The following is a 25,851-nucleotide window of genomic DNA, read 5'->3' on the forward strand; positions in this document are numbered from 1 at the left end:
AAACCACTTCCTAGCAAAATTTCTGCCAAACCAGTCGACTCCCGGTAGCTTTAAACTGAACAACTCATTCTATCTGAATTCAGACTTCAATTTACAGCCAGTCATTCATAAGTTTGTTTTCCTTTTTTATTAATATTTTACCACTAGTTTATAATCCAGGAGTACCCAAAGCTAATCAAGCTCTTGGCTTTAGTGTGCTGCCAATAAAAACACATATAATGGTCAGTCCTGGTCAGAGACTTACAATCTGTGAAGACAAAGGAAGCAAAACCAACTAAAATAACATCCCTTCTCCTCATCCTGCAATGATGAGGATAGCCTTGTTAGTTCTATGACTTACAGGATTTTCACTTAACATCTAATTTTAACCTTTGTTATTTTTGAATAACTGAAACCTAGCTATTTTCTAAGTGACTAGCTTTTGGAATTTTTTAAACTTCATATAAAAGAAAACAATCATCAGTTTCTCAGTTACCTCTTTATCTGCCTATCTGTAACTACCCTTGGCCAACTGCCTTGCGAGCGTGCATAAAGAAACACCAAAGTCAGCACAGGGTAACATCACTGAGGCTCTGAAGGCGTGATATACATGTGTTCTGGCTGCCCCTACCTGCTCCTTGTCCTCATAGGGAATGCTGGTGCTTTTCCTAAGAAAAGGGGAAATTATATTTATGCTTCTCCTCTTAAATGGGTTTAAATGATTCTCCAATATAAATAGAACTAGAGTCTTTCTGACTTACTCTTCAAAAGCAAAGAAATAAAAAATAGTGATTGATTAATGTGTTCCAGTTAATATAAGCAAAACTCACCTTATAAAAACACTTGAATTAAAACTCTGTGCGCATGTGTGTATGTATGGGTGGGTATGAGTCTTATGGAACTACCAAGTTTTACACCACTATCAAATGATAACATTTTTAATAACTCATGTTAACAATGATACATGCTTACCCAGGATTTGTAGCTGCTTTGCCAACAGTCAGTACTAAGATAAAGAGAATTTTGTTAAAACTCTGCTCCTACCTAAAGGTCATGCAGGTAGAAAAAAGACTTCAAAGAGCACCATACGTGTTTAAAAAATAACAAATAAAAAGGAAGGAAAGCAAGAGGTTCAAGGTATACTGTGCTTTGACACAATTCACTCAATATCTTACTACATATCAAGCATTTATCAATTGTCAGAAATAGAAAACCATGCTGTTTTTAAGATTCATAAATGTGAACGCATAAAGCAGACTTCCAGTATCTACTTACAGTTTGGAATTGCAGAAATGGCAGTGCTACCTAGCTGTCGTTGAAATCAAAGAAGGGTCTCTTATTGATTTCATCTGCAGGAGGCCACAAGTGATGAAAAAAAATCAGATGTTCTAAATGTAAGTGGCCAGCTTCTAAAAGAACCTGAACATCTTACTGGCCCTGACTTATTTTGGTGACTAATAGCAAGACATTATATAAAATTTTGGCTCTAGTACCTACACTAAGTGAATGTTTTTGCATCTAAGGCATAAAAATATATACAGAGAGAAAAGAATAGGAAAAGCAGAAGAGGAAAGTTGGAATGAATTTTGATGGGATTTCCTAGCTGCACTGCACATACTCAGCTGGATACTCAGCTTGTGTAAATTGACAACACAGCGCTGGAGCCAACGGAGCCAAGGTACTTAACACAAACTAATAATCTGGCTCTACGTACTGATGTTGAGAGAAAAATAAGCACAAGCTTTCCCACCACAGAGATTAAAATATAAAAGTGACCCTAATGAATATAATGGTGCTTGGGGAATTCCTGTATCTTTTCTGCAAATCAAAAGCAATGATGAGGGGACAGAGAGAGTAATGGCGGAGCAATAATGCCTCATGTACCCTCACTGCTAAGAGATTCATAATTAAAATCTTCTCTAGCTGTGTGCATAATGCCCATGGCAATGTGTGCCTTTGCACTTCACAGAAAACTCACTGACAAGAGGACTGTGAGCCCGAGATACAGCACTGAAAGAGGTTTTTAAACGTGTGAAGTATGCTGGACACCTGTTGAGAAATTCACAAAAATTAATGGTGTTATTATGGGATGGGCCAAACATAAATAACTAGAGATCAGCTGGATACTTAAGGATTAGAACAATTCAACTTTCTCTCTTGATGAAAAAAACCTTTTTTTTTTTTTTTTAAATCAATCTCTTTAGTGAATGTGAGTTAATGACTTTTCAAAAATTTTTCAAAATCTAACCAAAGTTGTGACTTTTGAAAATGAAGTACAACATACAACCTGGACAGATTATGTTTTGAAAATTCCTACAAAGATACTTTCTAGCCTATCTGATACTTCACTTTTTTACAGTTTTTCTTATGTTTATAATGTGGAAAGTATCTTGCTGCCTTAACCTTCAGGAATTACTCTCAATTTCTAAGAAGTAATGAGTCATTTCACAGGCACTATCTAGTAAGCACAATGACTACTATGATCATTTATCAGACAAAACCAAAAGATACTACTTTTATTATTCTGTAAGCCTAGTTAAAAATACTAGACACATTAAAAGTACCACTAAGGAGAGTTTTAATATGTTAGACTAAGAGAATGATTTAAAATCACTTGAAGTTAGTGAGAGTCTTTCCACTGATTGACTTCTGTGAGCATAGAAATAGGGCTGAATTGGTCAGCAATGATGGTCCAAGGCACATTACAAAATAAAATTCAATTAGGAATGTGGAGATATGCAATCATTGTACCCCTACCATGACAGAAGGAAAGCCACCTCTTCAGTAATCTTTGGTAGAGCTTCACAGATCTATACCTACTTAATACTATACTGCTTGTCAGGGATTCTTTCTCCTTTTTTTGGGACACATTAATCTGAAGTATTTAAAGCAATCATGGCATGGCCTGAACACAACAGGGGAATGTCCTCCATGACAAATGCCAGGTGCTCCTGCCAGCAGAGTGATTCCCTGACCCTAGGAGCTGGCAGAACAGAACGTCTCAATTGGCTCGGAGGACAGCCAGCTTTCTGAGGAGGCATTTAGTAACTTCCCTAGCCACAAGCAGAAATAAACTTGTGCCATGCATTTAAAATAATAGAAAGAAAAGGCTAGATGGGGACATTAAAAATCTAAAATAAAGCTTCTGCCTGCTTGCTTCTGAATGGTAAGGATAGAACAGATCGCTATTACAAGACAGAGGAATACAAATTCCCTAAATTAAAAAGAGTATTTAACACAAAGTTATATCCCAGGGCTCTTTTTCCCTACATTTTGTAGCACTGTATTTGTTTCATATTTTGTCTAGTTTTGCTTATTTAAATTTTAAATTAATCTTGAATGGATGTTCTGTTCCTTGGATAACTTCTTGTTCTGGCACACTGTATGTTGCCACTGAGCACTCATTCATTAAATATATGAGTGATCCTGAAAATCTTTAATTGGGTAAGATCCCTGTACTTACCTATTAAATCTTAAGTGGAAATGCAACGATTTGAAAGGGTGGGCCAAACACTCTATAATAGGAAGAGAATGTGTATCACCCTTCTTGCTGCATTAGCATACACTGAGAAGAGCACCAGTGCATTTTGAATGTTACATCATCTAAAAACACATGATAAAACAGAATTGGCTTTAAAATTCAGCCTGAAGTATCTGCATATTTCATATATTGTTATTAGGCTTTAAATGTTCACATGTGAAATCCTGACACCCTTCACTATCTACTGTTTGGTGTCAAGTTTTCATATCTTCAAAGAATCTACCCATTTCTTTTAAAAGCATTTCTTTCTGGCAGAAATAAAGAACCCAGTCCAGCTTCTACTGAAAACTGGATTAGGTTCTGTGATACCAACATCTTCTTCTATGAAAACCACAATCCAAATAGCATTTTATTGATGGTGGGCAAAAATTAGAGAAATAGAAAGAAAAAAACAGGACCTTAAACACCTACATATCTTGTGCTTTTCCATGAGATTAAAGTTTCTGTACATAAAATATATCTGAAAGTGAAACTTTTACTGTTTTGAAACTATTACCCTGCAATTTCAAATAATTGTTCAATAGAGAACATTGTTTACTTGTTTGCTTTAAAGTAGCCTTTCTCTCAAGCTAGAATTTTTAATAGCATTTACTTGGACTTACTGAAAATTTTCACTTAAACAAATCTGCAAACCCAAGTTTTAATTTCTTGGGCAACTTCAGCATCTGCTTTGTTTATACTAGCAAGTGAAATTGAAGGCAATACATTATCCAGCCTTAAGGGCTTGCTTCTCTTTCTCCTTTCAATTAATCTTGTCTCCAAGGAGTCCTGCATTAAAATAAAATAAAATAAAATATCAATACTATTCTTTTTTAATTTCTGTGTGTTTAATTATAAGCAGCAATTAATCAATTTTTTTCAATTTCACTTCTTCTTGGGGGCATCTCACTGGTAAAGCAAAAATCAACACCAGTGTATTAATCAAATAATCACAAAACTTTGAGGCAAAAAAGTGTTTACCCCATCAAGATTTTAACCTAAAGCTAAGCAAATCCCATCTTTTACTTGAATTATTGGTAGAACTCATTTATTTTTCCTAAAAACATTTTCAGTATATATATTAAATTTCAATAGCAAAGGGTCAATTTCTCTTTTCAATTACAGTCTCCAATTCATTAACACCAGTGGAATTGTTTGGATCTAAGTAATGGCAAAAAATTACTCACAGCGTACACCTTTTTTTTCTGACTACTTTCTATTAGAAAAAAGAAAGCTCAGGATTAATCCACAGTGATATTCCTAGTATGATCCTAAAGCCTAGAAAATGCAAATTTCAATCATTTTGACATTGTTGTTGCTATTAAATCCACTTTAAATGGAAGAACATTAGATACTGCCTCTCTCTTCAACATTTCAATATCAGTGGATCAAATCAAATCACTCTGGATAGGCTTGGATTTTGATCTATGTGCAAGATTACTTAAGAGTCACCCAGATTTTCATTCAAACCCCTTGGTTTCTAAGAATTCTCAGTATATCTGACAAGTTGGCCTTCCTACTCCAATTATTTTTGTGAATATATATAAACTCCTCTGACAATGTATTTGACCTCTTTTACATCAGAACTGTCATTAGATTTTTTAGATGCTGTTACAGATATGAAACTCAAGTATTCCAGGAGTTAATTTCAATTTCTAGAATAATTCTTACTATATTAACCTATTTTTGTTTGTTTAATCTATTTAATTATTGCCACTCTCTTAATCAGTTCAGATAACTTACTTAACTGCTGCAATCTCTTTACTTATGCACAGGCAAAATGCTGTCTATCTACAGACACCCTGAAGTTTTTTCTTCTAATCTGTAAACTGATATTTTCCACTGAAAGCTTTAAAAAGCTTTCGTGTATTTCTGCTGCACAGCTAAGTTCTCAAAAAAATGTAGGGCTGATTTATATTCATTTACCTAAATAAAATACATCTGCCAAATTATTTTACATCGTGCAGTAGTAAATTCATCACTAGAGCAGTAATGAACACCCTTCCAATAAAAAAAGTGTAAACACTGACAACTTCATTATAGCACATTCTGCCACACGCCACTTCCCCACGCACAGAATCACAGCCTCTAAGAGAAGCTTTGTGCTTCCTGGGAAGGGAATTATTTGTGATGAACTTACTACTTCTACTACTTTCCTTTGCCCTTGTTAATAGCTGGATCTCTTACACAAGAACGGCCTTTATTTATATATGTATACTTTGTATGTATAAGATATACACTTATTTATCTGCCTTATTTAGCCTCAACTAGAAAACCTGAATATGTGAAAACATGTATCTGAGTGGCAAGTTACTTGAGAAATTAAAAACTTCATGGTAAACACAAAATAATCGACAGGATTTGATTACAAATATTATAGCCATATTTTTGAAAATGCAGAACTTAAGTCTGATTCATAAATTTCATCACCTCTAATTTGTAAAAAGGCAGCCAGTGAATTATTTTTAATAATTTCTTTGTGATCAAGAGTGATAATTGTTTCTTTTTATCATTACATTTCTAGCTCAGTTTTACACATGCAGTAATACTTTATGAAAAGATAACTCTACATAATTTTGATTAGTTGTTTTGCTATCTCTATGGACAAATAACAAACCATAGCTCAATAAGAACTCAAATAATTAAAATCAATTAACACCTTACTGTGTCAGCAAAGCAGCTGATCACACTATCTTAAAAAATCTGATGTGGAGAAATGTATATTGACAATTACATTTTTAGTAAATCTGACCATAGAGATAAAACCTCAGAATTCTGTGGTTTTAATGCTGCTGGCCTTATGCAAAAATGAGATTTTCTCTCGATTAAATACTCATATTTCATCTGTTGGAATCCATTACTTTATGTTAATAAGGAGTTTGCTAGAAAAAGTTTTTATGTGCTCTCCAGGGCAAAAAATTTCAAGTTTGACACAATATCAAACACTGCTAAAAACATGTCTGTCAATATTTGATCTTAAAACAATCTCATTAAGAGATGTATACATCTCAGGTATTATTACAAGGCACACTTTTAAGTATCTTATTAGAACTTTATTAAGCAGCTTATGTGGTACTATTTTAAGGATGAATCTATTGTTTCTCGCAGAAAATTTTCAGCATCTTCATAACTTCCACATCTTTTAAGTCTTATAAAGCATGTTCAAAGTTCTCTAAATCCATGACAAGATTTTTTAAAGCACCTATTCTATTGGGCCTCAGTTTAACAAGCCAACACTAGTACTCAACTAAGGAAATCAATTTAAAATAGCTGTCCAGGGTAGGTATCTACAGAGGTGAAACTGCATAATCATTTTAGTTCACTCTGTTGTGAAATAATTCTATAAATTAAATAAAACAAGTTGCATGTTGCATACCGCAATGACATCTGTTTACCAACAGGGAGCTGGGCCTGTAATGTCCACCTGTAAGAGAGTTCAGGCTTCTCTCTCTAATTTAAGAATCATGGAAAGCATGAAAATCATGAAGTCATAAAAGGCAAGAAAGCATACCAGTTTTCTTTTCTTTTTAAAGGTGCTGATTGCAGACTTTGATTATAGTATATTTTACCCTTCAAAGTGAAAGTATGATCCTTAAAGCACCAGCTGGACACCAGTGTGTGTTCAAGGCTTGGTCTCCTGTTTACACTCTGTGCTGCTATGCTGCCTTGAGTAATGCCTGGGAGGCTTCCCCACCTTCTTCCATCTGATTGCTTTGATGGAGAAACACACAGTACTTTACAAATCCTTGTTTCCAATTTTTCTACAAATGAATACTTTTGTGATAAAGCGTTGCAAATCTCATCTTGCCTCCTGCCTTCACCTTCAATAAAAGAGCTTAGAGCATCTGGACAGCAATCAAGTTCACCAAACTATTCAATGGACATACAACATCATCCTTGCCCATGTCTTGGGTTCTTAAAGAACAAGAAGAGCCCTATCTTATCAAAAAAATGGGCAGACAGCCTCTGGGTTTGGAGCTGCAACACAGATGTGCTCTCACTGCGCGGCCAGATACACCTTCATTGTGATACATTGGACACTTTGGCCCACGGGATCAAGAGAAGAAGAAAGCAGTGCCCACACCACGTACAGCCCCAAATAATTCCAAATGGAAGCTAAAGAGATTTCCAGAAAAATGCTGTCCCCACTGACTAACATTCCTTTCTTCCTGCAGATCAAAAGACCCCTTCTACCCTCAATCCAGCCATCGGGTTACAGGGAAAAATTTTGAGTACTTCTCATCTGGTCCTTCTAGTAATAGCTGAGCAGCTCCGTACAACTATGTAAGACTCCGTAATACTTTTACTTAGAAGGTAACTTTTCACCTAAGAGATTCCATCTGCCATCCTCTGTTTCACAAATGAAGCCCGGTCCCTTAGTGAACATGAAGACATTCCCTTATTTACCAAGGTCAGCTTTCCCTGAGAAGTTCTTCATTTCTTTTCAGCCCTCTGCCTTCCCACAAACAAGCATAGTGTTTCAATTGTAAGGACAGAAACAAGCACCAGACATGCAAGCCTTTTAACATGTTTTATGCTGAACAGTGAAATCATATGACTGCAGAGTAAAACAGCACCTAATTATATGGGTAGTGGTCTTTCATGTTCTGCAGCCAGTGTAATCCTTTATGATTCACTTCAAGAACAAAATGCTCTCCTTAAAAATAATGTTTAAGTCTGTGTCCTGCCCATTTGAACCATAGGCATTTCTCTAGCAGCTTGATGCTCCCAGAACAAGAACTTCTTTCCTGTAATAATTCTGTTTCCAGGAAATAACAGGCATCAACATGACATGTAACAGTGGTTGTAATATCAGGCTGTGAAGTGCTGCATGATCACAGAAGCTATTTCTTAACGTTTGGAGCAGTTGTTAAAAATTATCTATCTACTCCACTTTATTTTGTGCATTTCTATATAGCCAACTTGATGCAAAACATTCCTGTGCCATGAAGTGAAATGTTAATATTTAATCCTGTTTTTTCCATTCTTGAATCACCTCATATCTCTTAGAGACACATCAGACAGAGCTAACCAAATTCACTAGCTTCAAATTTTGTTAGTTTTTAAAAGTTATTTCCAGTTTTCTTGCGCACCCATTTCTTATGTAGAAAGAAACTCTTCTTCCTATTTTCTTCCTGTTAAATGTCCATTTCCACTGCACTTCTTTTTAAAGATCCAATGTCAGTGGACCTCTGAAAAATTCTCACTTATTTCAAATTACCTGTCACCTGCAGTATAGAACTGACTTCTTTCGTTTCTTCCAGAATACTTAGGGGTATACTTGTAGTAACCATAAAAAAAATCCCAAGTGGCAGGAGCCCTCTTATGCCCAAACACACCTTATAAGCAATTAAAAATAAAAAATATGCGGACGATGAATTCGGCATGAACTGCTGATGCTAAAGGTTGTCTGTAGCATGCTTCCATTTCTGATTAATCCTGTCCACAATGTTAAGTAGTAGAGGAACAAACAAAATTCCACAGTTCCCAGAACAGTTTTGCATAATTTTGGATTTAAAAAAAGACTTCTGATCAGTAATTTCCTGTGATTTTTCCCACTAGAAAATAACTGATACTCATTACCTATGCATTGTGCTACAGCAATAATTTTATGATCTATTATGATCTCTATTATAATCGTAATATCTAATGATATTATGATATCTATTATGATCCCCAACATTTTAAAAGACTCTGATTCAGTCTTTCTTTTCTAGACTCCCACTGTTTCATTGCAGGTGAACTTCTATCCCTTAAACTCAATATACTCAATTACACAATACTTAGTATCACATACAACAAACTTGATCACAGTTGAAGACTGATCATCTGCTATGGTGTATCTTTTAATCAGGAATTGTTCAGCCACTCAAAATCACTGCTGTTACTGACCCATCTTTAACATTATTGTTGCAAAGTTTGCATTACTATACTGCACTAACATGCAAAAAAATCAGTGCTTCCCATTGGAAAGCTCTAACATTTCAGAGCAGGTCTACCCCACAGAAAACATCATCTCAGGACTGCTGGGCCTCATCAGCATGCAGCCTTGCAGCAAAGAAGGCCAATGGCATACTGAGCTGTATTAACTATAATGTATGCAGTAAGTTCCCCTCTCTTTCCAACACCTGTGACATTGCACCAGGAGTACCCAGTCCTGTTTTGGGCTCTCCAGGACCAGAAATACAGGGATGTATTGGAGCAAGCCACTGCAGAAAGTCACCAAGACACAAAGAGGACTGCATTACATTATGTACTACAAGAGGCTGAGAGAACAGGGTTTGCTCATCCATAAGCACAGGAGGTGAAATAAAGCTCTCATTTCTGTCCACAGCTGTCTAGTGGAATGCTACAAAGAAATGGAGCCAGACCCTTTGCAGAAATATACCGTTTTAGGACAAGAGATGAAGACAGAAGCTGGAATACAGGTAACTCCAACTGAATACTAGAAAAACCTCTTTTGTCATCAGGTGGTCAAACACTACAAGTTGGTCAGTTGATCCCACAAGTCGTAGAATTTTCATGGAGATATTCAAAACCTAATTTGACACAGACCTGGACATCTGATCCAGATGACCCTGCTTCAGCAGTGGGGTTGGACTAGATGATCTTCAGAGGTTCCTGCCAACGTCAGCTGTACTGTGATCTGAAGCAAGTCATAGCCTAAGCCTCTCAAGACATCATAAAGTAAAATCAGGTCCTGGTCAAGACTGGTGATAGATGTTCTAACCTGAAAAGAAATCAGACTATTACCTACACTTCCAAATTTGCTGTGGAAGAAATCCAGCTTCTTTTCACTCTCTTTCCAACACATTCCTGTAGGCTTCTGAGCTGTATTTAGCTTCCACAAAAGTCTACTCTACACAATGATTTTCTAGAATACAATCACCATTTTACCTCTCAAGGTGACAGGAAATGTGGTCACCCAACTTTCAATTCCCCCTGCTGGAACTCTCCAAATCTCTCCTGCTGATTAAAGATGTGGCTATCAGACCACTACTATACAATTAGTTATGGATACCAACCTCCTGACGAACAGCATTCCACAATTTATCTTTCACCTCCCTTACCTAAAACAAATCAACATAAGAGGAATCATTTCGAGCTAGAACTCAAGGAAGAGCAAATTTTGTATCTGCAGCTACCTAGATAAATCTGAAGCCTTTCTAATAGTGCTAAGTCTACACTGATACAACTGAAATACATGACTTCAAATACTTGAGTATATAATTAATTAAACTTGCATGTATGATAACTTATCTCTGCTAACATGCAAACTTAGATATTTATGAAAACAGTTATTACAAATCAGTTCCTTCTCAAAAAATGACATACAGAAGTTATATGGGTCGGATATTGCATACCTTTGACAAAAGTTATCAATGCATATTTCAGTTACAAGCCCTTTAAACTAATGCCCATATCACTACTAGTTGATTTTGTTTACTTTTATCATGTATAAAATAGACTGCATCCTGGTCTAAAAGTATAATACACGTTGAAGTTCACATATGTTCATTGCAATGTTCAAGCCATCACCACAATTAATTTTGTGCCACTGGGGTTTCACCAAGCAAAAATAATATCCAAACATTCAATTTTTCTGAATTCAATCTGCTTAATATGTACTTTGCTTGATCATAAAAAAAATAAAACTTCAAATAGGAGTATAAAATAAACTGTGTTACAGAAAGCCCTTTCCAACAAATGAAAAATAAACAGCAATTAAAATTATGAACTCTTCAAAGCAGGCACTCTTTTTTTTTTCCCCTAGGCATTGTACGGTATGATGCTTTGTCCATACAGTCCAAATAAGGTCTTCCTTAATCATATCAACATGAGATAAAAACACATTATGAAGCAGTGTAATTAAGCTGTGACACATCTCATATCCATTCATGAAATGCACAGAAAATGACAGTAGCCAAAACTATTTAACTGAGACCATTTTCTCCAACAATTTTCTAAGCAAGGGAATCACCAAGGAGACCTGCTACAGCTTCCAGAAACATTCTACACAACAATGCAAGAGCAGGAGTACCGGGTCAGACCAGTGTTTCCTGCATCCCATCTCCAACAATACTCAAAAGTATCTGCAAGGAACAACATAACAAAAGTGACAGCATATAAAATATACACCCAAAGTCTCCAGCCAATCATGCTCAGTGCAGGAATTTCCTCAAATAGATGTGCATTTAGTCACATTCAGTGGATTACTCTGTCATTAATTTGTCCCATCTCCTCTGAATTTCACAAAAGTTTTTCATGCCTTAACACATTTAAAAGACTACTTCCCCTTACAAGAGCTCAGCATCCCAGATCAACCAAGCACACCACTAAAATACTCATATTAGTAGCAGTAACAGTAGTACTAACAAATCCACCATGTAACCGAGTACAGGACAAAACCCCTGCCCTGAGCCCCCAAAATCCTAGAGAGCAAGTATCAGATACAAGATAGGAAACTATTTAGAAGCAGTAAGACAACAGTAGCTAGCATCACAAGAAGTGATATCTTGTTAAAAGGAGCTTGATATTGTCATGCTTTTGTAGGCATTTCAGGTAAGGAACCTCTTGGGAAAAGAGATTAATCCAAAAGGAATCCTAGTTCAAGAATAAGGTATTAAACAAATGCGTGTTTGCAAAATAGTAAATGGGCAACAGGGAGGGTGTTACAACTTGAAGGAAAACCTTGACAAAGACAAACAGTATGATAGAGCTGGGTGAAGAAGGACTTGAAACTCAGGGCAAGATACTAATATTTCAGAGAGCAGAGAAGGGACATTGGAGAGGATATAAAAAGACATGGTCAGTGTGACAGTCTGTCACTCTGAAAATGATCTCTGTAAGAGGATTCTGGATAGATAGGACTGGAGAAAGAATATTTCTCAATGGTAATGAGGATGAGCTTTTAAGTGAAGAGTAGGCAGGCAAACACATACAGCAGGGATGTAAGGCAGGAAAAGCCTGCAAGACTTTGATGCAGTCTGAATGCAAAGAACTTCAGAATAGAACAAAACAGTTACACTAGGTCAGTGAAAAAAAAAAATATAGCAGAGAAAGAGCATCCCTTTCCATGATATCCCATGTCAGCATCCAGCAGTCACTTGTGTAAAAACTTCCTGAAGTTGAGTTGCATCATCACCATCCCACTTAACAGCTCCTCAGAGACATAATAGAGTAATGCCTAATGCATTTTTGAGCCTGTTCATTTTTTGACCTCTAAAACATCCTTTTGCAAGGAATGCCACTATTCAATTGCATGCTACATGGTAGGATGGAAGGGAGGCACACAGTAAAGCCACAAAAACAAAAAACCAAAACAAACAAAAAATTACAACTTCTGTTAAATGTTTTAAAACTGCTTCCTGAGAATCACACAGGATGTTTCCTTTTTCTCATAATATTAAAGTTTGTGAATACTTGTTCTCCAGCTGTCTCCTTGAGGCCTTGCTCAGTCATCTCTTTTCCAAGATGAAGTATTTTACTTTATTTAACTCTTCCTCTGACAAAACTCCTTCCATGTATCTCATCAGCCTTTATGCCCTCATCTCAAACTACAGTATCTTTTTGAAATAACGATAACAAAAATACACCCAATAGATAGATTTCACACACTGGATTTATGGATTGGCATTCAGGTTTTCGGTTTGTTTTTCTGTTTCTTTCCTACTAACAGCAAATAATCTATTTGCCTTTTTAATTGCTATACTGTACAGGAAGAGGTCTGTATCAGTGAGACTGCCAAATTACAGACCTGTCCTAGGAGGCAACAGAGCACTGTTAACTTGAATAGTAGATAGAGGGCTTGTAAAGAACTCTAGGAGAACTGTTTTGACTAAGGGAATCTAAACTAGGCAATAAGGAGACGAAAGAGAAGCAAGACTACATTTTCATTGAGACAGAAATACCATAAGCCTATGAATCATCTGCAAAGATGATACTTAAATTGTCTTTCCACATAAGATTATGCAAAGATGAAGAACAGAATAAGGGGAAAAAAAAGGGGGCGGTTGAGAGACAACATGTTGCAGAACTCCCACACAAAGCTGGGTAATGACTGACAAAGATCCTCCAAAGGATGCACTGAAGAAGTGATCAAAGTATGTGAAGGCACCAGAAAGATGACATTTGCCAAGAAGTCACAGGGCAAAAAGAACAGGGACATAGTCAACTGTTTTCACAGCTGACTGGCAGGTTGAGAGAATCAAAGCTTAAGATTTAAAGTGCAATTCACAATGATTAAAGTGATTTTTAGAAGTCCATATCTTGCTTGGAGAGGCAGTCTCAGAAGTAATCCAGTGGAATCACCCCACTTAGTCACACATGCCCCTGCTCTGCCTTTCAGCATGCCCTCACCACTACTGCCCATCACTGCAATGCACTCTGCACTGTGCCTGTTTCTGCTTCAATAGCACAGAGCCATAGTATGATGCTGAGAAGCTGCTTTACTCATGGGATTGCAATATCCAGAGCTTTTTCTATAGCAACTGAATTTGCCTTATACAGCCCTCTGAGAAGAAGATAATATTGACCTGAGCTAGTATGAATTCCAACTGGAACTGAGTACTACACAACTTTACAAGGCTCTACCAGGAACTGGGACACAAGTGAAAGGGCGGCCCCACTGCTATGGATCTGCATCACCTTTTGTTTCCCATTCCCAGATCAGTTAATCAGGTTTGCCATCTTCTGCCAAGCTTTCTCTCGCCAGAGAAGGAAATTACTGAAAACATTAACAAGTACAATTTTCCACCCTAAATTCTCTTCAAAGAATTGGTCCATGAAGCGGGACAGTCTAGAACAAAATTACTACTTAAAAATTTTTTTTGATCCTCCTATTCCTGTCTATTTTGCATTCACATCTCCCATGAAAGCTGTTTTGTAGATGGGCTATGTGATTGCACAACAGCCAAAATGAGTAAGAAACTCTATAAACTGACTTGTTTTCCAACAATTACACGTGCACATGCACATACTCACAGATACTTCTATATACCAATCACTTCTGAAAATACAAATGGAAATAACAGTAATCTTCCAAGCCCTCTCTTTTTCATTGCACACAGCTAAGAAAAAGGAAAAAAAAACCAAAACCCACCACCATTCTTACTGATACACTTTAGTTATTAACATTTTCTGTCCCTTAGAAAAAAGATAAATTAATTATAATTAGCTCCCATTTGGACAATTTTGTGTATAGCATTCATATCAGCGATGTGTTGAAAAAAGAGCCAAAATCAACACACACATTTTCTTAAGTGAAGACTTGAATAAAACAAAGCCGGGCACTTGGTTCGTCTTTCATTCCATATGATACACAGCTGCGTCAATCCCATCAGGAAACAGGCAACAGGAAATTCTTAACATTCTGAAGAGAAATCTAAAGATGTGCCTCATCACCCTTCCTCCTGAAAGTGCTTTTCAATTGTCTAAAAGATGTTTATACTAGTTCTAAAATTATTAATTACTTTGCTTAGCTTTTAAGCAGCTATAGGCCTCATTAAGTAGCTAACAAGGAGACAAAATTTTTTTTCTTTTTGTAAGTTGCCTTCACTTTTTCATTTCCTTCATCCCAAAATATAAATTAAAGAAACCTTGACACCTATGGACAAAATCAAAGCCAAGTACTCTAGCTGTTAGAAAATGGTTCTTCATAATGTGCTGCTCCTGTGTTATTTGTTTTTCTAACTATAGCTCTTGCATATATAATTCCATTATACTTTTATAAATCACCATTTTGAAAAATGCTTTTGAACCATTAATATATTTTCCTGGTTAAAATTCTTTGAGATGTTCTTAACAAGAGTCTTAGATAATGAATTTGGGCAAACTCTGGAACAGTCTTTACAGTATTATCATTCTCATTAATTTTCAGAACTACCCACTGTGTTGAGATGATTGTCATGGGCCTAAGACTTCAATTTGGCTAAATATTTTTGCATATATTTCAACATATAAGTAACTAACAGATGTTTAAAATGTAAGTTCACAATCTAGAAATAGTTAAATATTTACTGTAGTATCGTAATTTGGTTTTGCACTGATTTTTATTTTTCTGCTTCTATCTTTAAACACTCTTTTAGAGTCCTGCTTGGCTGTAGGCAAAATGCTTTAAAACAACATCACATGAAAACAAAACATACTCAATTTAGTAAATACAGCTGTGTTTTTAAAGAAAGAAAAAAATAAACACTTAAATGTACCACAAATTAAAAACAGAGAAAAGAAAAGAAAACATTTAATGCTAGAAATGTTACTTTTACCTAAGGTCCAGCCAGGCTTAATGTAAAACCTTTTAAATTGTTTGCAAAATAAAAGCTGTAAAATTCATGTTTTATTTTTGTTTTAGAAACCTTATACATTCTACAGTCTTGCACCATTCTTAAAAGGCTATATTAGATGAAAACAAAATTACTTTCAAAATGTTAATACACAGCATACACAGTATCTTACTTTAGTCCAGATTATTCTTTTCTTTGCCTTTTTTTTTTTTTTTGGTTATGTTATCTTTGAAGACTGCTTCTGTTTCCATTGTTTCATCCTTAACCATTCACATATCAGAGCAATAAGTATTTCATTACTGGTTTATCTGTCCAGAGGCTTGAGAAGCAGTAACAATTAACCCTCCCTTCACAGTGATTGATACAGGCTTTGCTTTCAATTTGTTCCACTACACAGATCATGAAATTCTGAATGCGATCATCCTTATTGACCTACACTTTCAAACACACGGCTACAATGAGATGAAAGTAATTATTAAAAGGAACACAGGACTACTCAATGCTGAAACAAAGTCTTGAAAAATCTTTTAGATGACCTTCTCATAAAATTAGCATCTTTTGATGTGAAATAAAATTATGGATTTTCTTCATAATCTGGAAATATTCAATGTAAATCTGATCAAGGTACGATATCATTATATCACAAAAGCCCAGTTCTAATGTCACATCAGTTCATACCTGACCCAATAAACAGTAACTTCAACCAGAGTGATCATAGTAGGATCATGCCCTATATATTTTAAAAGTTCCTCTGTCAGCTTTATTTTACACCAGCTCTGTTTGAAATGTTGTGTCGAAAATGACAAGACAGTGATTACTATTCTATTGTAGTCTGTTTCAAAATGGAAACAGTGTTTCTTTTTAAGATTCTGCACTTCTTGAGGCGCCTAATGTAAATAAGTACAGAGGAAATTCAGACCGCTAAGGAAAAATGAGAAACTCAAGTCAGATTTCCATCATCAGCTGAGATGAACCAAGACCTATACACACCACTGCTGGAAACTTACTGCAGTGGAAAACAAATATTTTTCATAAACCCTTGAAAAATAACCCCACAAAATATTAATTTCTTTTAACTGATACATTTTTAAAAATTAAATAGGATTGGTAGGTGAGCAGTAATGATAGAACTATTTAAAAAATGGGATGCAGTCGAAGAAAATCAGGATAGCAAACTGTGCAGAAGGATGTTCTTACAGGCCCGAGGCTCTAATCACAAAACAAAGTGATGGAGATGAACCAATACTGCATGGATTAACAATGAATTATTTTGAACTATAATCATGTGCCAGCACAAAGGGGAGGTAAAAAACTAGCCATTACTCACAAACTGATCTGCAGATACGAAGAAAAAAAAAAGTGAAAAAGGGAAAAATTTATATGCTAAACTGAGTCAGGAGAATAATGAAAATCTAAAATGTTGTTACACTTCAAGTAACATAATACTTAATGTCTTTCATGTACTGTATAATGTTGAGTATTTACACAATACAGTCTGTAAGACACTAGGGCTAAAGCAGGGTTAAATTGGATAACTCTTCTGTAAATTAGTACTGCATAATAATACGTGCTGAAAAATATCCTAATAGATGAGTTAGTTTTAAAATAGTACACATGGACACTAATTTCTCCCACTGTAAACCCACAGGAAATACGTATATATATATATATATATACACACTCATAGAGACTGGTACAGGTATAAGAAAATGTGTAAATGCACATACACACTTATGTATACACAGGCATATAGAATAAGGGATTTAATTTTCATTAGTCCATCTGAAAGCTAAGCATCACCATCTCAAGATTCAGTGTTAGTTTTCCCTTCAGGAGAGGAAAATGTTAGAAACAATTTTGTGAGAAAAGAAAAATCAAAACTGCTATCCACAAAGATTCCTGAGATTCTTATGAACAGACTGTTTAAATGAAGAGCACTTTAATCAGTAGAGGAATCCTCACGTTTCTAATGTCTTGCTGTGCATTCTGCAGGTTATAGTAGCAGCTGGTAGAGGTCATATATCTTTTGTGAGCATCCCAAAAAGGCTCACTGCCAGACTGTTAAATTATGAATAAGCAATGAACAAAAGAATGCAGATACGGTGGTGACAAGATAATCCAAGCAAATTTATCTATGACAAATTTCACAGGATTAACAAATTACATTTACACAGAACAATAAAAATGTAGGGGGGAAAAAAAGAGAAAAAAAAAAGAAAAAAAAAAAAGAAAAAAAGATGAGCCTACTTTTCCCTCACAGCATTAGAGGGAAAGAAAACCTCCATTCCAGTACATGTATTTACATTTAACTTTAGATAAAGTAAGACATAGCTTGCTGAAGATCAACAACTAGCATTATTTCCTCTCAAGCAAATACATATTCTGTGTCTATCTAATATACAACATATGCTTGCACTTTTCAGTATACTTGTATATTAGTCAGTTGAAAATCCTTTAAAGTTCTTCTCACAATTAGTAAGAAGCAGAATAAATTCTGAAGAATTCTAATTTTGCTTTTCAGGTGAAGTATCTTTCCATTCTCTGTCAATTAAAACACACTTTTTCCCTCAATCACTTTGGGGTTTGTTACTATTTGAATTGAATAAATATTGCAATACATGATAATTACCATAAGAAACAAATAAGTAATGAATAGAACTTAAATATCTTTTTTTTTTGCACTAGTACCATAATAAACAATTTTTTTTAAAAATCACTCCTAAAGGAATTCTAAATCCATAATCTAAATAGTGGCTGCTCCTAAAGATAGACATTCTGTGTGTCAAATAATTTTGGGGGAAAGGAGATTTGCAACGTTTGCTACATCCTGCGGTCTCCTGTTCTGGTTTTTGGAAATGATGCAAAAAATTTTAAATACTACCCTTAAAAAGCATGGAATAACAGCTTCAAAACTGCAGTTCTGTAGAGAAGCATTTTTCTTTCTATTAAAAAAGGAATAAAAAGAAAGACAGCATGTCTTAGTTTGGAAATTTGAGTGTAAGTAGAGTGATTGATAACAGAAACAGCATATATGTTTGACAGATCTGGAATCAGCTGTATCTTTTCTATCATGCTTCTCATCTGAAGTCTATTTTCTGTCACCTCCATTTATTTCCTGTTGTTCGTTAATCTGAAACAGTTGTTTAGTAAAAATAGATCTTGAATAAATTGGGCCTTCTGAAATCATATGTACCATTTATGTATCAAAGATATGTTCTGGTTACAGAGCACTGCCTACAAACAGGAAACCTCACTATTAAAGTGAACATCCAATTAATTAAGATACTGTAGTAAACTACTTGGATCCTGCAAACAACTACTTGAGTACCATTTATCTACCTCATTCAGCCAATGAAAAAAATTACTGTACTTTTGATTTTTCACAAGAAATGCAAGTTTTGTTGTAAAACTGAACAGCAGCTCAGAAAGAATGAATAGATAAATTAGCACAAAATATTTGTTTCTCTTTTTATGTTCATCTTCTATTTGTTACTTAGCAAGAGAAATCGGGTTTGTTTTTTAAAATGCAGTTCTTTTCAAGAACCTCCTGTCCATACTGTTAGCAATTTATGCAAAGGTGAAGCAAACATGCCAATCCTACATCTAACTATAGTCAGACAAATAAAATCAGCTACTTTTTTTTCAGCTGTGAAGGTTGAAGGATAAGTACCACTGGCAGCTATTCTCTTTTTTTAATACTTTTTTCCTTTTTTAATCCTGCTGCCAGTGCTGTACACATTCAGTCACTCAGTTCTTTCTACTGACCTCAACCTTGACCTGTGAAAACTGCCCACTTACATTTTTTTCCCACAAAGTAACAAATTCTGCCTCCCATCATCTCTAAGAAAAAACAGTTTTTTAACAAATACCCTTCTAAAATTTGGTATACTATACTTTTGCTAAATGAATTACAGCTTTGGCACCTAACTCATACAAGCCTAGGTTGTGAGTAAACTGATTGCAAATGTGACTTTGCACATGACTTTCAAATACGACATTTCAGCAAGAGGGAAAGAAAATCCCTTTCTCCCCTCCCTATTCTAATATGTAAGTATAGAGTTCTAATATATAATTATACAGTTCTGTGCCTATATTTCAACAAAACTATAACCCTTTAGGATTTCATCCAAAATGACTGTTCAAAGACTATTCATTACACAATAAAATTCAGTTTAAAACAATTAATATCTAATGAAGCCTGTTCTAAATTTCTGTTGGAGACAAAATTCCCAGGCAAGTATTTTAAAGGGAGCTTATAGGATTTAGGCACCCATAGTTCACTAAAATGCAGTATGTGTTGAATGCCTAAATCCAATAGGCTCTTCAGAAAATCCAAGCCCCTGGGACGTTATCGTAGATTATGTACATACATATTATTCAGACTATATCCCCTAAGTTCACTATATACATATGTAAACCTAACATGCCTGCAGGTAATGGAACAGTACTTTTCCACTTAAATTATTTAACATAAGTGTTGAACTTCTATTATATATCAAGCTAACAGATAATTTTAAATTGCAATCAAGCCATTCTCTGAAAGCACTTTATTTCAGTGGAGGTTTTGCCTGTAAAAGAAATGTAAATCCCTCTAATGAAGGCAGTGTAATCTTTGAATACACAGTCAAAATGGGGGCTGGAATTTTACTCCTAATGCTAACATTGACATCTTTTGCCACTTCTGCTAGTTCTCAAAAATCTTTTGTGTGTAACTATCTCATCAGTAAAACACGTAGAACAGCATTTTCAGACCTTTCAACGCACGCTAAGCCAAATAAAGAAACATATCTACAGAAATACTCAGTATTAATATTAAAGTCTTCTTCAGACATTGGATGACATCAATCAGAAGTTCTCCAGAACAGACAAATGACATAACATGACAGAAGAGTCCAAAGTCCAAAATGCAACATATAAGAAAGGCTGGGAAAATAGCCTGTAAGAAAATCTTCAAAACTCTGCTTTCAGTAACCCGTTTCAAATTCTTTCTAACATATCACTTGTTCTTTAATGTGCCTGGCTCTTGCCTGCGCATAGAGTGCCGGGTAAGGGCTGGCATAACTCTCAGTATCTAGCTGCAGCAGGCTGAGATCAGGATCTCCTTGAGAATCACTCCATTTTCACTTGACAATCTCAAGACTTTCGCATTTTATAGTAACACACAGAAGCAAAGTTCACTCCTCCTCTCACTAAGTATATTTGTCATTGCAATCTCTCTGAGAACAAATTCACATCTATTAAATTATATGTTAAAAATACTTTTATCCTTGCTTGTGATTCTCTGTAGTATACTTTAATTGTGTACGTAATTTCATTTGGGACTTTTCTTACGATTAAGGTACAACTTGAACTCAATATTCTCCCAAAGACAGGGTCCAGTTCTGCCAAGTTACAGACACAAATACTATCCTACCCTTACTGTACCTTCTTTGTCCTGTGTAATATACTTCTGTGGCATACAAAATTAACGAATATTTGTACTACTCAAAGTCCTGTTCAAATGAATGGCACAACGGTCCTATTCATTTGACTAGGACTTTGTGTATTGCAAAACCACTGCTCAAGCTAGTCACAGAACAATGCTCTAGTCATATAAGACATGGCAGCAACTATTATGTTCTTACTATGGCACATCTTCTTATGCAGCAAAATACAATATTATTACAAATCATCCCTATTATGCAAAGTCCTATTAAACAAAAAGTCACACACCTCATTCGCACTAATAGGATTTTGTATGTTTAAGATAACATACAGTAGCCTTATAAATATTACATAGAAAGAAATTGCCTCTTCTGAAAAAATGTAATTCTTTTGAAATGAAATTTCAAAACATTTCCTCTCATGGCCATAAATCTTTGGCAGTTTCTTAAAAAAAAAAGCCAAACATTAAGCATAAGCAAACGACCCAAAGAAACAAATGACTGGGGTAAAAATGCAGTCTTTACTATGTACCTTAAAAATATCCTATGTTAAAAATATATAAACAAATTTCTAGGGTGACATCCTGCAGAACAAGTTTGTTTGATGCATTTCAAAACATGCTATGCCTATGCTGACACGACTATGCTGAAAACACAAGATGAGGTGCTTTTACACCTGCAAGAGCTACTACTGATAATAATAAAAAATTGATCTGATGAACTAACTGAATGTAAGGTTTATTCACATGAGATGAGATGAGATTTCAGGAAATGGTTTCATAACAGTAAACAGTTACTTAATTGCTATCAAATGTACTTCTGCCACGTTGGTTAAATGGCTTCATTCTACTGACCTCGGTGCGAGAAGAATCATTCCAAAAATGTTATAAAATGGTAACAGTTAGTTTTAATGATCATTATCAGTTATTCAAAATTCTTATCTTAGAATATACGTTCCAATAAAGAGGGTATTATTATAAAGATAATTTTATAAAACAAAAAAAATTTTAAATACTCTTTACTTTTTAGGAAGTATGCTGATGAAGCTGATGCCTAGAATGCCAGTCTTCAACAACTGTTTTACATCACTCTTGCAGTAAAATTCCCATCTGGGCTGGCAACTTGTGTGCCAAGTTTCAAACAAATGTGATTTGAAATTGCCAGTATATTAGACTCTGAAATTCAAGTGAGATGCTAATAAAAAGAGATGGATACTGACAATAGATCTTCATAATCTCTTAAATATACCTATGGTTCCAGGTGTTGTATTAATCTGTTAACAAAATTCTCTAATTATTTGTAACTTACTTATAGTACAGCATTAGAATATAATGCCATCAAATTGTTAGAAAACAAGCTAACTGGATATAGTTTGTAAGAAAAAAACAGTTGTGGTGTAAAGAGTGTAGAAATGGTGCTGCAGACAAAACCTTGTTATTCAGAATCCCATTAGTTACTGAAAATACCTAATATAAGTTTTGTTGATCAATACTCTCATGTAAGCTCTAAATAATGTATGATTCCAGTGGAGAAAAATGTAGCAAATCAAATATGGTGGGAAAATGTTTCAAATTATGAAGAGTAGTATGACTGCTAATCCATAAATCAGAAATCAGAAAGATTGTTGTAATGTGGGAGGGCTCTATTTAATAAAGGTCATTATAACTCCTGGCTCTAGAGCTATAAGATCTAATATCCTCTCTGGTAGCTCTATGATATGCCCATGCATTACTGTTCTTGTTGACAGTCTGTTGCCTTGGAAATATTTCATTATTTCAGTTTTTCCATTTGTAGACCCTTGGCCTTGTGATATGAAGGCCACCCTATTTCATATTTTCGATTATCATTTAAGCAATCTTCTGGAGCTATTTATATAAAAGCAAGTGTTGGACAATGCATATCATCATTTATCACTGCTATGTTTAAGCTCATGCTCTAGAAAAAATGCCGAAATAAAGGGTTTTTTTCTCTTTCACTTTAAACCAATAGCACTCTAATATTATGATATGATATGCTATACAAATCAATGCTGGCATATCACATGCATGACACTTCTGTCTATTTCATTTTCTTGGGTGTATATCCACACAGTTGAAAAAATGAAACTGTTGCTGTAACTGTAAAATTTGCTAGCACTCACAGTTTAAAAGAAAACCAAACAAATGTAAGTGTGTAACTTTTCATATATCCTTTTAAGAACCTAAACAGGCGAAAAAAGTTTCAAAGCTATTCAAGTGCCTGGTTACATCAGAGACTACTACTTTTTACAACTGTTTTGTAAGCACATTTTCTGCTTGAAAAAATGTAACACAATCTACCCAAATACTTGTGGTAGTGAAGACTAAAAAAACAATGTACACAAAGTTAATTTAGAGGATTCTTAATCTTGAGAACTAGTTTACTGAAGTAGTAGCTAAGAAACTGCAAAACCCTTTCAGTAAGTGCTACGCTCCTGTGTGTCAAATATCTTGGCTCACACAGACGACAGGATGTGTACAGAGACAGTTAAAATAGTTACATGCAAGATTTCATGAGCACATTACACAACTTTTAATAAAATGTACATGAGTATCTGTTTATTGAAGCACTGATCGATTTACTCCAAAACTTTTAAGGAATAAACAGATCACCATTATTTCTGCTACAAAAAATATCATCAACTTCTACATGCAATACTTATACCTAAACTGTCCAGAGCACTGTACAGAGTGATAACAAAGTGAACCCTAAGGGCAAAAAACAACTTCTTGGACACTAGGCCAAGTTTGTGGCTATTAGTGTTCTCAGAATTCAGACTACCTTTTTCCCCTGAAATGATTACACCTCCTACTCCCTACAGGGAAAAACTACTCCGATCCAACCTTTAAAATGACAGCATCAGAGCTGAACAAGAAGATGCTATTAAAGGGCATTAAATTAAATACAGTATATCCTCCTACAACTTCAATCAGAATTTCAGACCAAGTGTTATTTAGTTCAGCTCTCAAGTGGAGCAGAATAACAAATCGCGCACTTTGATTTACCTTCTCCGAATGCCAAATGGAGACAGGTGATAAAGAAAGCACTCATGCACAGGCTATGAAGTTTCCCCTAGAAATTAATTCTATCTTCAAGATTCCTATCTCAGAGAAATTCCCAAAATGGCACACAAATATGCTTCTGCTGGAGAGATTACTGAAGCTATCCTGGCAAATACACTTAGCACTAATATAGTAACATTCTCAGAAAGAAGACAGCAGAATTGTTTGGGGGGGGGGGGGGGGGGACAGGACTTATTCATATGAATTGTTTTTCCAACAAAGAACTCTGTAGGAGAAAAACCTGCTGCTTTAAGTGTTATTAACACAGTAGAAACACCTTTGCAGCCACTGAAATGAAGATTTAAAAAAAAAAATGTTTGCAGTTGAAAATGAAAATCCGTAGTTAAGTCATTGACTTCTAAGGATGCACTCTTTCTTCTTTACGTGAATCTCCTAATTTTGCTACATATCAATATAGCCCTGTCAAAGAGCAACAGTTAATACTAATGCATCTAAGACAAGCACGCTAACACCTCAGTGGTGAATAGGAAGTATATGGGGTTTTTATACCGGGCAGACAGCTTTCTCAGGAAAAATGGCACAGCTATTTAGACAAAATCTGTGGGGCTTGGAAGTTGTACTAGAAATGCTGATCATTCTAAAATAAGCAAGTATGAAATTAAGGCTAAAGTACTTTTGTTTAAATATTTTTCAGACTTATTTGTGCTGTGAAATATAAACCAACTAACACATGATCCAGCTACTTTTAAAGGCTATCTAAATGTCCATTTAGATAAATATCCATTTTTCCAACTAGCCAGGAACCTTCCTCACCCCTCACACTCAAGTCCACTTGTAACGAAGGGGCGGGAGGGAAAGAGCCCACCTCAAACCCTCTGGCTGCTCTTCTTCTGGCCATATATCTCGTCGCAGTGTAGCAATGGAGCTTTGAATACTTTTGTAAGAATCACAAAGTAACATCACATGAACTTGTACTCTTGTCTCCTACTAGTCACTTCTAGAAAGATTCACTTTACTAGAACAAATCCGCTACGGGCAATTCGTGTCACCAGCCGAGCAGATTAATCACAAGCACTCTCTCACAACAAAAGTACATGGGGCAGGCGGCGGGCCGGGAACCAAGCGGGGGGGGTAGCGAGATCACCCCCCGCCTCCCTCCCCGGATCCCGCGCACCGCCTCCCCGCCCGCCCGCGCACCGGCTCCGCTCTGCCCACCGCGGGGGCGCCGGCACCCGCGGCCCGCTCGGCGGCGGTGGGGCGGGGGGGGCCGGCCCGGGCAGCCCCGCGGGCGCAGCTGGCGGCGCGCCCCCCCGCTCCGGCCTAGCCGCACTTGAACCGCACCGGCGGGGCCGGCCCCTCCGCCCGGAACGCCGGGCCTGGCGCGGCGCCCCAGGGCCTCCGAGCGGCGGGGGCCGCCCGGGGGGGCCTTCCGCCCCCCGCTCACACAAACACACACACACGCCCGCTCCACAACGCGCCCCGCCAAGCACCGGCTCCGGCAGCCGCGGCGGTGCGGCCACCGGAGCGGGGCCGCTGCTGCGCGGCTCGTTCTGAGTGTGTGCGTGTGTGTGTGTGTGTGTGTGTGCGTGCGGCTGGCGGTGCGC

The 25,851-nt window shown here is 36.2% G+C and overlaps 1 protein-coding gene across 6 annotated transcripts in view; it reads right to left on the reverse strand.

Annotated features, from left to right (window-relative positions):
- Nucleotides 1–25,851, reverse strand: part of NPAS3 (neuronal PAS domain protein 3) — a 605,283-nt gene that overhangs the window by 575,097 nt on the left and 4,335 nt on the right. The gene's annotated exons all lie outside the window — the stretch shown is intronic.

The sequence above is a fragment of the Corvus hawaiiensis genome, chromosome 6 (assembly GCF_020740725.1).
Source record: "Corvus hawaiiensis isolate bCorHaw1 chromosome 6, bCorHaw1.pri.cur, whole genome shotgun sequence".
Classification (NCBI taxonomy): domain Eukaryota; kingdom Metazoa; phylum Chordata; class Aves; order Passeriformes; family Corvidae; genus Corvus; species Corvus hawaiiensis.